We start from the raw sequence: 13,065 nt of genomic DNA, 5'->3' as shown, positions 1-13,065 counted from the left end.
AAATGTCGAGAGCAATAATTTTTACACTGTAAGCCTTAGAATTTGTCCCTCTATCAATTCCAATGTCAATCTTAAGTTCTCAGTGTTTCACAAGCCCTGGCTGACGCTGATGCTGCTTCTCAGAAACAGCTCAGGGGATTTTGCTAAAACTTGTTTACTTGAATAGCAGTTCCCTCCCCCAACTCACTTCTGAAAAAACTCGGGATGTTAACTTACACTTTTATTTAAAGTTCGCTCAGCCCCACCGTGCTACGTTAAAACAAATGAAGTTAAGATTTTGTATCAAACACAAGAAATACTTTGAGCAAAAGAAGTAACAGATTCGATGATTATATGGTAGAACATTACCGAACGTAGTACGACAATAATGTCGGTCGGTAGGTTCTTGTACATTTGAGGGGCTCGATTCAATAATAGGACTCATGAAATGATTTCCTTTTAAGCACATTAGAGAACTTTAGCAAATCACACAATAACGACAAAACCAATAATTTCCAACAATAACGAAAACGATATTGACACGGAAAAATGTTATCATTGTGAATGAGGCGGGATGGGTAAATATGTTCACAAATCATGGTGTGTTATGTGGTGGCAGAATTCAAAATACTTATGAAGTACTTTAACAGAAATTAAATTGAAGTAGAAAAATATAATTTGTGCACCGGACAACTATCTTAAAAGCAGATATTCAGCTTTAAAAAATTTATCTAACTAGGTGAAATAATAGCAGTTTAGCAGTGAAAAAGTGCTATTATTTCGTCTGGGATGAAAATACACATGGTTTGAAAGGTCTTTGCCAGTAGACCTCAAAACAGGCATCACACAGTCTCGAGCTACACTTGGTTCCTGGCTGAAGATATCCGAAGATGGAAAAAGGGTGTTTTTAACCTAATTTTTTGGCGATCGTTCCGGGTGAGAGTGGGCTCATTATAAAACTGAGTTCAACTACTTTCGGGGAATGTCTAGTTTCATTAGATTCATTGATAGATGTTGTAAAAAATGTACAACCAAAATTTTCAAAATCTGTGTGAACTTTTGACAGGTCTGGGCTGGTACTGATGACGCTTAATGTGAACCTAATATGCTAGTTGTAAGCTTTCCATTGATACCTCATTTGCAGTGCTGGTGAATTTTACGAGTAGCGGGTGTAATTACATAAAAATCTGTTATGTGGACAATCTTATTTAACTTCTTATTTATGGCTCAAAATTTCCAGTTGTAAGACAATTATTATCGAGAGTCAAAAATTGCGCAACCAATCAGAGGGTGCGATTTTATATTTGTCTCATGCTGTTGTTTCATAAACCACTTGAGACAAATATAAAATCGCATCCTCTGATTGGTTGCGCAATTTTTGACTCTCAATAATAATTGTCTTACAACTAGAAATTTTGAGTCAACTTACAAATTTAGAATTTTTGTCTACAACGTGTCTATTTGAATGGTAAAGGGAGTTACCCGAAAAAAATGTGTTTCGAGTGAGCATGTGCTCCACGTGCTGTTTGTGAGGTTATGCTCACCACAGCACAACTTGTTCTGTAAATTGTGTCGTCAAAAGGCAAGCTAATTTTTCCATCTCATTTCCACTAGCTTCAGAACGTTCTAGTCTACAGATTTCAATAAATCTATGTATGTTCAGAGACACACGTTGTAGACAAAAATTCTAAATTAAATAAACAATCAACGATATGACGATTCTGTCAACACATTTATAGACAATATAGTGGATATACTCAAATATACTGGATTGCTGGAGCTATACTGGATTACTGGATCTACTGGAGCATAAATTCGAGTCTTGATTCATTTGGGCGTTTGTCTATTTCAGTTGTCCTGTGCATAAATCGTTGTTTCTACCTCAACAGAAAAGTGATTTTCTCAGCACATGTCCTAAAACTGAAGACTAGTGCTTTTTCCTCTCGTTTGTCTTTCTTTTTTTTCAAAAATTCCCATTGATTAAACCGATAGGCTAAATCAGCGATTTTGTTTCACATGGATTCAATTTTATATTTATAAGTTCTCCTTAGTTGGAGGTGCTAATTCAAAGTAAATCCTTGACAAGTTGTGAAGACTTCATAAAAATTCGAAATTCACTTATTGTCAACGCTGGTCTATCGAGAGATTCATATAAATTTATCATTTTCACATGAAACGTTTATATCCTCTGTGTGACTTTCATTTGAAAATGTCAAATCAATCGGATTCAAAATTTTTAAACACAAAATGAAAGAAGTTTGAATTCTGCCACCACATAACACACCATGATTTGTGAACATATTTACCCATCCCGCCTCATTCACAATGATAAAATTTTTCCGTGTCAATATCGTTTTCGTTATTGTTGGAAATTATTGGTTTTGTCGTTATTGTGTGATTTGCTAAAGTTCTCTAATTATTGCGACAGAGGACCTCCGACACAGTACTTAAGACGAAATGAGAAAAAGATTCAATATTTTTGTAGCGATACGGCCGTCTATCAAAAATTGTATTCTTTAAAAAGAAGAATAGCTATTTGGTTACCTCGGGGAAAAAATAGGAAATTCCAACAAGAGCGAAAGTTGGAATTTCCTATTTCTTCCCGAGGTGAACATATAATTGTCTGTACGTGGCGTGAATAACCAACCTGTTTTAGCCACGAACCAAACACAATTATTTGTATTCAAAACCAAAACAAAGTGACGGGTACAAAGAGAAAAAAAATCTTGTTTACCGTATCGGAGAAACAAGAGATAAGAAAATAAAAATGTTCGCACCTGAACTGTCGTCAGTAAGAGCGTCAAAAAACGTCAAATTCTCACCACATTTGAGTGGAGAAAATAAGGTTATTCACGCAAAATGCATGAAAAGTGATATGTGATTCCCAAATGTTTTCGTTGCCAAAGTGTAACAAAATGTAAACAGGTCCTTCGCGACATAAACAGTATTATTTAAAAAAGAAATAAAAAAAATGTAAAATAAAGACATAATTGCCTACTAACTTCTTCATTACTCACACTAATTAAGTAAAATAAAATAATTGCGTTTTGAGAGTAACTGTACCGTCATTCCATCGTAACAAATAACAATTTTTTTAATATATCAAATCAAAGCATCCTGCATTCAAGCTTTCTTTCGAATTTTCCATATTATCTTCATCACTGCTATTTCAGAACATTTACGTATCATTCATGGTAATGTGATACAGTATTGCAGCAAGAATATATTTAAAAACGAACATGGGTTTCTGTTTAGTTGAAGTGATGCATTTAATTGAATTTTTCGAGAGTTCACAACAAAATTGCATAACGTACAGATTCTTTTTCTCTCCTCTCCACATTTGCATCAATGGAATAACTAAATCTTTTGTGACCGAATCACACTGTAATCGTTAGAATAATAACGCACTTTATTATGCACTTTACCTATGCTGGGAGAAAAGGACTTTTTCGAGTGTGTTCATATATGTAACTTTAATTTCCATAACATATTCTATTCAGTACGACAAAAAGACTTTTATGCAATGTCTCTGGATGCAATCATCATTATAACATGAGACACAAAACAAAATTCTTTGATGTTTTTTGTAATATCAATGAGTTTTGTTGAGGATTTATTCGAATGAAAGTTGTTTTGTTGTTAAACATTCAATTATGCTAAAAGAGAAGTTTCAATTTCGTTCGAATTACTTTCATGGATATGCAAAAAAGAAATTCAAGCATGAGTGGTGTATGGACATGTATATGCTGATTTGAGAAGTAAGGTTTTTCTAAGTACAAAAAGATAATACTAGAATAATGCTAACGATTTCGATATTAAATTTTTGACTAAGCATCAGGACCTGTTAGCGGTAAATTTATTTACCGAATTTACCAAAATTTACCAAAATTTACCGAATTTTATATGTTTCGGTAAATTTTGGTTGATTTAGGTAAATTTTTGGTAGATTTCCGTAAATTCTGTAAATAAAAATTGCCAATAATAGGGCCCGGTATACTTACCGCTGGTATTATTACCGTGGTACGTTCAAACTGAGCGAGTTTTTATACGCTAAATTATTTCGAGCGTATTATTAATTGCCATTTAATAATGATTGCATATCGAATTGCATTCAATGAACAATAAAGCTATAGCACGTAATTACCATTACGTACGCCTAGACTGGCGACATATATCCATATGAAATCGTCCTCGTCGCTCCCTCATTGAATCCGCCAGTCAACATTTTTATTGATCACATTCGAACGTAATCAGCATTAAATATTCAAAAATCAAAATTTTAATCAAATCTACGTCAGAATTGTTACCTATTAAGTCCAACCAAAATTATAATCCTTCGAATTCTTTAATTATTTATTCTTATTGAAATATGCAGTATAAACTCCACTACATATCGACATTTTATTCCAAAAGCATTGAGTTCAATTAATTATTTAGCGAAACATAAAGAAAATTGCATTTCAAATCGTTCAGAAATTGTAAAAATAGTTATTACATATCAAATGCACATATTAAATAAAGGCAACATCGAATATGTCTTATAAAACGGGATAAAATTTATTGGAATTGTTGGCAACAATTTGTTGTATTGCTTGGCCTGTAATAATAAATTATTAGGATCTAATAAGTTATTAAATCTTTTGTATTGCTTCGATTAGACCAAAATGCGTTGAAAAATTCCTTTTCAACATGAAAAATGAAACGTTTAACAGTTTACATTTATAACGACGAATACAAGAACGACGCGAGACATGCTGATTTCGGCGCATCACGCTTCATCAGTACACCTATGTACACCTATGGATAAAATATTCATTTTGGTGTTATAGATATACACACACATACACACATATCCATGGTATGATATGCATGTATGTATAGACACTGCTGAGGATTCACTAAATGTATGTTTATAAACTTTGAAATCTAACGAATGGTTTATGAATTAAATAGCTGCATTCATCATTTAGCGTAATAGTCGATGTTCTCATATAATATGAAAATTGTCGAGCAAGTTATTGTCAAATTAATAATGAAATATCTTTCAGATGTTTTATTGATGGACGGGTATAGAGAGGTTTTATAGTATACCGTTCAGAATATAGTGTATTGATTGTACTATTCGTATGTGGCTGTGTGTATTGTCTGAATGTGGAATAATGTTAAATATTGGGAACGACCGGCAACTATTTAAATTAAATTTCTATAATTTTTAATGTTAGTTTTGTAATAAAATTATATAGCTTGGTGTATGCAGTTAATTTTACATCGGAATACAAAAAGTTTTACAACAAAGTTACGTCGAATTTGTAATGGGGAGCGTAATAAGACGGGCAAACAGTATCTTGTAAATATTTAATTTTTAATTTTATATTTAACTTCAAACGAATGAAACGTATTTGTTCGTATTATGTAGAATATTTATATTTAAGAGCAACATTCGATGAGCTATCGAAGACGAACTCAACTATTCAGAAAAATGACAAAATACCTTGGAATTGGTTAGGTCTTCTACAACAAAGTCAATTGCCAAGCTTACAAGGAAACCATTGTATCGACTCTGTAAAATCTACTACTTCACCGGTAAACGTTTTGACCAATTTTTAATGCCAAATAATTTCGGGGGTTCGACGTACTTACTTGAGATTTGACTTTCACAGCAAATCGTATCAAGATCGAGATCAAGATGGATAGTTCTCAAACTGTTTTGTTGATTAATCCATAATGTTTAAAACAATGACCAGTAAGAAGATCCTATGGAAAAAATCATCCAGGTGACGAAAGAAGGGAGAATTACAGAAGCCTGGGATTAAGATCCTTAGACTTCTCTCGCTTAATTTCTCGCAGTTCTCCATTCATAAATCAAAGATGTAACAGAAAATCGGTATCGATTTAAATATCTTGTACGAAGTGATTTAACTATTTCCCATGTGTAAATGTGTCCGTAATTTCATGTACACTACAGTGCAGATAATATTCTCACTTGCATGATTTCCTATTTTGAATCTGATTTCCCATCGACATAAAGCCAACGTGATGCTATCAGTATCTGTGTTGTATCAAAATAATAAACTGAAAACTTCCAACAAAGTAATGTGCCTTTTTGTAATTATTTTATTTCTTTTATATTTCACCAAGTTTCTTGCGTTTTTAATTAAAAAAATTCTTTGGCGTAAATTAATTATTAAAATTTCAATTTAAATGACAAAAGTAATAAAAAGAAAATAATAATGTAAAAATTGTTGTGACTCACTGACTGTATAAACATACAGTCTTGTGTATATGTGTGTTACGAGTTATATTGCGGTACGTATTCTTGTGTATATACACAAGGAAAAAAGAAGAAAGAAAAATGAGAAAAATAAAAAGGAAATTAAAAGAAAAATAATTGAAATTGGAATAAAGAAATTGAATTTCTTATTTGTTTCTCTAATTAATTAAATATTGCAGAGCATGGAAAGAATTTTAAACACAAAAAAAAGATCCATGCTGGCTATATTTTCGCTATTATTTTGTGCTTTATACTTGTACGATTTTATCTTCATTTCATTTACAACCAACGAACTTTTTCCTCACCCAAAATATGTCGAAAGGTATTACTACTGACAACGGTAAGGATAATTGATGATGGAGCTGTAGAAGCGGCTCATCATCTGTTATCGACAACAACGACCAAAATAAACAAAAGCTGTAGACTGGGCAAGCTAGTCGTACAATGCCATCTGCCGTACGTGACAGAGCTTAGCTGATAGATGATTGTATTTGCCTTACATGAGATAAATTTACTGTTGTCTTCACATGTCCTGTATACGTATAGCGAGATGTTTGGTAAAACTAAAGACGTACCAGATTTGACAACAAACCCTAAGCGATAGGTTTAACAAAAGAAGTAACAGATTACATATTTAATCGTTCTACGGTGCTAGAAAGATAAAAAGTGAACCCGATGTGATAAGTCAGGATCAAACATGTTTTCTAACTATTACATCTTCATTGCATTATATGTAGCCTTTTAATAGTTTCGTCTTAATTACCCATCGATTGAAACACAGTTCACGAGATGTTCTAGCAGTGAATACGACATTGTTTATTTCAATAGCCGTACATTCAAAAGAAAAAGTTACTAATCCTATTAACCTAATAATGGCTGACTGAGAATAAAGACATTCTTAAAGATATTTTTAGTTATAGTTGTGGTTATAACAATCAATTCTAAATTTACATTTGTTGGAAAAACACTTAACATTTTACGCGCCAAATATATTTACTTATTCAGAAATGTAATATATATTTTCCTCCGTTATATTTCCAATAATTTATTAATTTATTAAATATAATATGCATTATGTACACACAGTGTTGTTATGAAAATATAATAAATAAATAACGAGTCTCTACGTTTATCCAATGTTTTGGGTAAAATAGAGAAAATAACACTCACTATATACATATAATAGGAACGTGTATTCAATAATATATTTAATAATGTAAGTTGAAATAAGCAATATATACAATTCAGCAACACACACAGTACACAGTACAGTGGAACCAGAACAGTTGAACTTAATATCGATTTTATTCTGGGCATTGTAATACAAATTCGTATAAATATATAAAGTGTATTAAGTAATAAAATTTTCTAATAAATATTTATGGTTTATAACTTCGCAGAAAATTGTATGTATATGTATAAATGCACACAGAGTATTGAATATGGGATATAAGTACGTTCTCAATATGCATTGTACTGTATTTTGATACACAATGTATAACATTTAGATCAAACTAATATAGAACGCTGTTTTTTTATTATTATAGTATGATCCTCCTTCTTCTCCTCTCGGTTGCGTTATTGTTGTTGAAATGAAAATATTTCGAACGAAACAACATTGTGCGAGAGCTTTTATATTTATTATTATATATGGGATGCGGGTAAACATTTTATAGTAAAACTGATGGTATTATTTTCTCGACAATATCCACCCAATGTAATATGTATATAGACAGTCATTATTTTATACACACAACTATATTTCTGTATAAGTCGAATATGGGTGTAATCTATTTTTATGGTTTTCAGACGAATTTTCTGAATGAATGAAGCAACTCAAAATCGCTAAAGCATGTCACTTTTCTTCATCTTTCTGTCTTCTTCAGCCTTTATTCACCTCTTCTTCAGGTCATTTGGCATCTTCTGTCACGCTAGAAAAGCAGAAGAGTAAACGCTCTGCTAGCAAAGTGTTTCCTTTCAATTTATTTTTATTTTGTCCGCATAAATAGTTCCTGTCTGACTATTTTTTTGTGTTAGAGTGTTCGACATTTATGAATCGTAAATTATGATAACAAATAATAAGTGTGGTCTACAGGATGCTGCGGGAGAGGGCCTTTTAATTTAAAAAATCAAAGTGATTTAAGGTTGCATTTCGATTAAATTAAAATTAAATAAGTCGCAAAATGCTGAAAATGAGAAACGTTCATTAGACCATAATGATAATCTAAGTTACGACCAAAAAATGAAGAAAAAAAGATGGAAGACGAATCAACAGACAGTTGATTCTTTCACCGAACGCCGTTTTTAATAGCTTGAAAATTATTTAGAATTTTTATGCAAACAAACCATTTGATTTTATAACAAAAATGTTTACAATGTAATTAAAATTGCACCCGTAAACAGTGAGTGGTCAAACAAATTGACCTGAAACAGGTCGCGAATTATCATTAAAAAAAGTCGTTGACTGGTTTGGGAACAGTTTTAAAAACCGCCCTCAAAAAGGCCCTCAGACTAAAACTGGCTTCACGCAACTAATAATAATATTTGGTGAGTGCCACCCGTGCCACCTGGCTGGATTCAATATCAGTTTAAAGGACGAGCTGTCGAGTTGTCCGGCAATCATTGTTAGACAGTCGTTATCGTGATGACCTTTTTGAGAGAGGTTTTTAAAACAGTCGATCGACTATTTCTAAAACAATCGACGACTGAATTTAAACCAATTATCAACCGTTGTTTTTTTTTAAGTTTGATTGTCGTTGTTTTTTTACACATTTTTAAACATCTAAAAAAATGAGATGAAGAATTAAAATCTTTTGAATTGTTATAATAAACCTGTTACATACGGCTGTCATTTGTTATCGACAACGACATCAATAATAAACGACAAGGTCTGACTAAGGTTATAGCAAAAATTGTGTTCAAAACAAATGAAGTAAAATATTTCTGAAATCTATGAAAATCTTCGATCAAATGAAGTAATAGTAAAACTTTTAAAATACTTTCCGTCTGCGACAGGTTAAAAATGGTTTCCATTTAAAGCTGGAAAAAGTGTTTCCGCTAAAAGCTGGTTCAGACCGAAGTTGTTCAGCAAAAATATTTAAGTGAAATATCAACCGTAGTACCAAAATCAATTCCAATGAAGAAAAAATAAAGGGTGGAGACTCCTGTATGCTTCCTATCGCTGTGCCGACATTTATAAAAAGTGCAAAAAATTTTTATATAAAATAATATAATTAAGGAATCTTAATGGAAACAAGTTATTAAAAATACGGAAAAAGACTTCTATTTTATAAAATTGGAAGGAAGTTTAAAAGAACTGTCATTGATTGGTAGAAGCCATTTTATCGTCCTTTTCGTATTTTAATTTAATTTTTTATATTAAAACGGCGGAAAGTATACACCGAACCAGCTATAGTCATTTACATTACAATTTTTTCTTCATTCTTTAGGGTGACAAAGGAGATAAAATGACTGAACGTAAGCACTAAATTGATTTAACAAGAAAAATGAGATGAAACTTTTCGAAAACATTTTTTTTTCTTAAATTTATTGATTAGAAGCATCTAAATGCACAATGTATAAATTAAATCTTATCATCTTCTAACCAACAAAAATGTTCAAAATCATAACTTCAGCCAGGTTCACATTACTTGATCCCAATGCAAACCACAATAACCCAAAAATGTTTACGAAAAAAACAACAACAACAAAACAACCAACTTGTACTTTTGCAACCCTCTTTGTTGGACGAAATTCACACATAATAGACCAGCGGATAAACCACATAAAACAACAGCATCGTCGTCGTCGTTGAGAAGAAGAAGATTATGTGAAAGCATCAATGTAGAAAATCTACCCAGCTCAACAACCTAACAGACTAAAGTTCGGTTGCTTGGAAAATTGGAAAATTGTTGTTGGTGAAAGTGGTAGAAGATTGTATAACTTGTGTTCATATAGCTTATATTCTCGTTGGTGTGTAAATATGCTTGGCAGACAAACACGTTGTAAATGTCTATTGCAGCTTACACTAGAGCTTATATAGAGTTACATAGATAGCGATTTTGTGTGTATGTATATATGTCGTAACAAAGTTGAGATTATGCGAGTAAAAGTTGGCCTTATATATTACGATATGGTAGACTGCGAGCTTCCTATATACGAATGCCTTTGGTATATAGAGTTATTGAAGCTACTTTTCATAGAGAAGTTGATGCTAACAACAGTATTAAATTCAAGTTCAAGTGAGGTGTCGACAACTTGTAGTCACTTTTGTGAGGGGTGTTGGATGTGGTTATTGCTGTTCATTCATGTCAGATTTTGAATATGAATAATTTTTATGCATTTAGAATAGGCAATCACTTCATCTGTTGGATGTCATTGGGATATCTTAGAATCGTATTTCAGAATTCATACGTTTGTTGGGACCTAAGCCACCAAATAGATTCATTCTCTTACCAAAGCAAAGAGAAGATTCTTTCATTTTTGTGTCCCATGTCTTGTTTCTGTTGATGATTGCTCACAAAGAACAACCGACTTGATGATAAAAATGCTAATTTTTTTGCTGTTTAGAGATTGGATTACTTTTTTTATGAAAGGAGCTTTAAATTACTATACTGCAACGCTAGTGTGTTGATTTCGCCGTACTTGCTAACTGGATGGAGACTGGTTCAGCTTTATTTTCTTTTTCGTAATGTTTTAAAGAATAGGCATGAGCTTTCGCTTGAAAACTTGAAGATGATTTTGTGAGAAATATTTAAGGAATATTAGACTATTCGTATGATTACATTGTGCAATATATTAGCAACGCGCAACCAGAAAGACATTTACCTCGCCATGCAAACCGTATCGCAGGAAAACCATTAAATCTGCTACTTCATTTATAGAAAATGTGTATCACTAGAATATTTATCGAACCTGTTACTCCATTTGATCTAAGTATTTTCGACTGTTTTAAATGAAATCTTTTGTTTCAATTGTTGTAACATGTATTTCATGTATAAACGACGATGTTGGACATTCACTCTTGTCGGCACTTTCGATAATAAATGATGTAGCCGCCCGTAAATAATTTACAGATTGTTTTTATCAGCTTCCATAAAAACTCTATTTGCTTATTCTACAAGTTAAAATCGTCTCTTGTCGTTCTGCCAATCAAACGGCTGTGCTATGTACATAATATTTGAACTGTACATTAGAATAATAACAAATTGACTAACAACATGTTCCTTAAAAAGAATATTTAAATTAAAGACAAGTGCTTCAGACATAAAGATTCTCGCATAACTTTTATAAAATTGGTCGGCATAAATTTCTGGCTGACTAAAGAACATAAATTTGAATAATATAAGCTACCTACCTAATAATTTCAATTTCATGTTTTACATTTTCCATAACATGCAATTCAAAATTTTTGTTTTTCTTCAAAAATTTCAACAAAATGAAGAATAAAACTCTAAATAACTCATTAGAATATCCGTTTGAACCGACAAAGAAATTGTTTTACTTGTATTATTGTAATGAAATACCATACTGGCCGTAAACATAATCTCGTTTTTATTTTTGATAATATTTGCACGTTACACATAACATATTTTTATGCAATTTGCTTTTATGCAAAATAAAACATACATTTTCCGGTAGTGCCGTAATAGAAACATTTTTTTCTTTTCTTTTCCAAAAGAACATAATATCAGGTTTGTTAAATGGTTTCCTTGAAACCTCGAGTATGTTTCAATCATACCATTTAAATATTCAGTTTTAGTATAAATTTGGTTAATACTTTCTATGCAAATTGTTGTACTGAAATTGAGTGCAGTTATTGTTAATATTGGATGATGAATAAATTTTGATTAAGTTTTCTCAACCGTAGGACGTTTATAGGAAATGTGAATTTTCACAGATGGCAAACATATCGACTATCGACTACTTCATTTGATCAAATATTTTCAAGAGATTCATTCCAAATCTTTTACTTTATTTTTTTAAACATGTTTTTTGACATAAATTTCACATAAAAATTATTAATTAATTAATTAATTAATAATTAATTAATTATATTTCTGAGAATTAGAATTTGGTGAAAAAAGAACAATGAGTCTAGAGTCTACTGGTAACTTTTTCATACAAAACAAAAGATCGCATTAGTCAGTAGTTGTCGTTTGTTCCTGCAGTAGTTTTCGATAGAAGATGATAGCCGTTCGTAGCTGGTTGAAGTTCGAGCAAAATTTTAGCTACAGTCTTCGACATTTCAAATGTCTCACTGTCATTTTTTTCAAAGAATGTCATTGTTAATTCGCAATGACACAATGAAATTCTCAGAAAAATTTGACAGTGAGACATTTGAAATGTCGAAGACTGTATTTACAAAATATTTATTTTAAGGGAGTCCCAAGTTCATTTACAGAAATTTCTTGGGCCAACGTCCCAAATATCTTCAAATTACACATTACTTAGTCACTCGTAAATTTCCAATAGTCGAGGGGAAAAAATGGAGACTCTAATCTGCTTGTCAGTTAATTACATTTTTATTTTTTTCCAGTCCGTACCGAATTGTCGTGCCTTATTTCAATATGTCATATGTTTAATTTTCAATTTAAAGGCTGCTACCCTAAATTTACCATGAACGAGAGAGAAAAAAAATCTAATTTACTAAGCTTGCAAGCAATAAATTTATTAAATTTTTCAAATCCTTTTTACTCGACAGCTAAAGCATAAAAATTCAGTTTTTCCTCAGTTGGTTTTCGTTATTTATATAAACAACGCTACGAGTACACATTCACATACATTCACATGTTACAATATATAAACATATATAG

General features: G+C 31.6%; 1 protein-coding gene across 1 annotated transcript in view; it reads left to right on the top strand.

Annotated features, from left to right (window-relative positions):
• LOC119073558 (protein jim lovell-like) overlaps positions 1-13,065 on the top strand; it is a 53,687-nt gene that overhangs the window by 29,697 nt on the left and 10,925 nt on the right. The gene's annotated exons all lie outside the window — the stretch shown is intronic.

This window comes from Bradysia coprophila, unplaced genomic scaffold (genome assembly GCF_014529535.1).
Source record: "Bradysia coprophila strain Holo2 unplaced genomic scaffold, BU_Bcop_v1 contig_138, whole genome shotgun sequence".
NCBI lineage: Eukaryota > Metazoa > Arthropoda > Insecta > Diptera > Sciaridae > Bradysia > Bradysia coprophila.
Note: the sequence above shows the minus strand (reverse complement) of the source record. Positions and strands in the feature narration are given on the sequence as shown.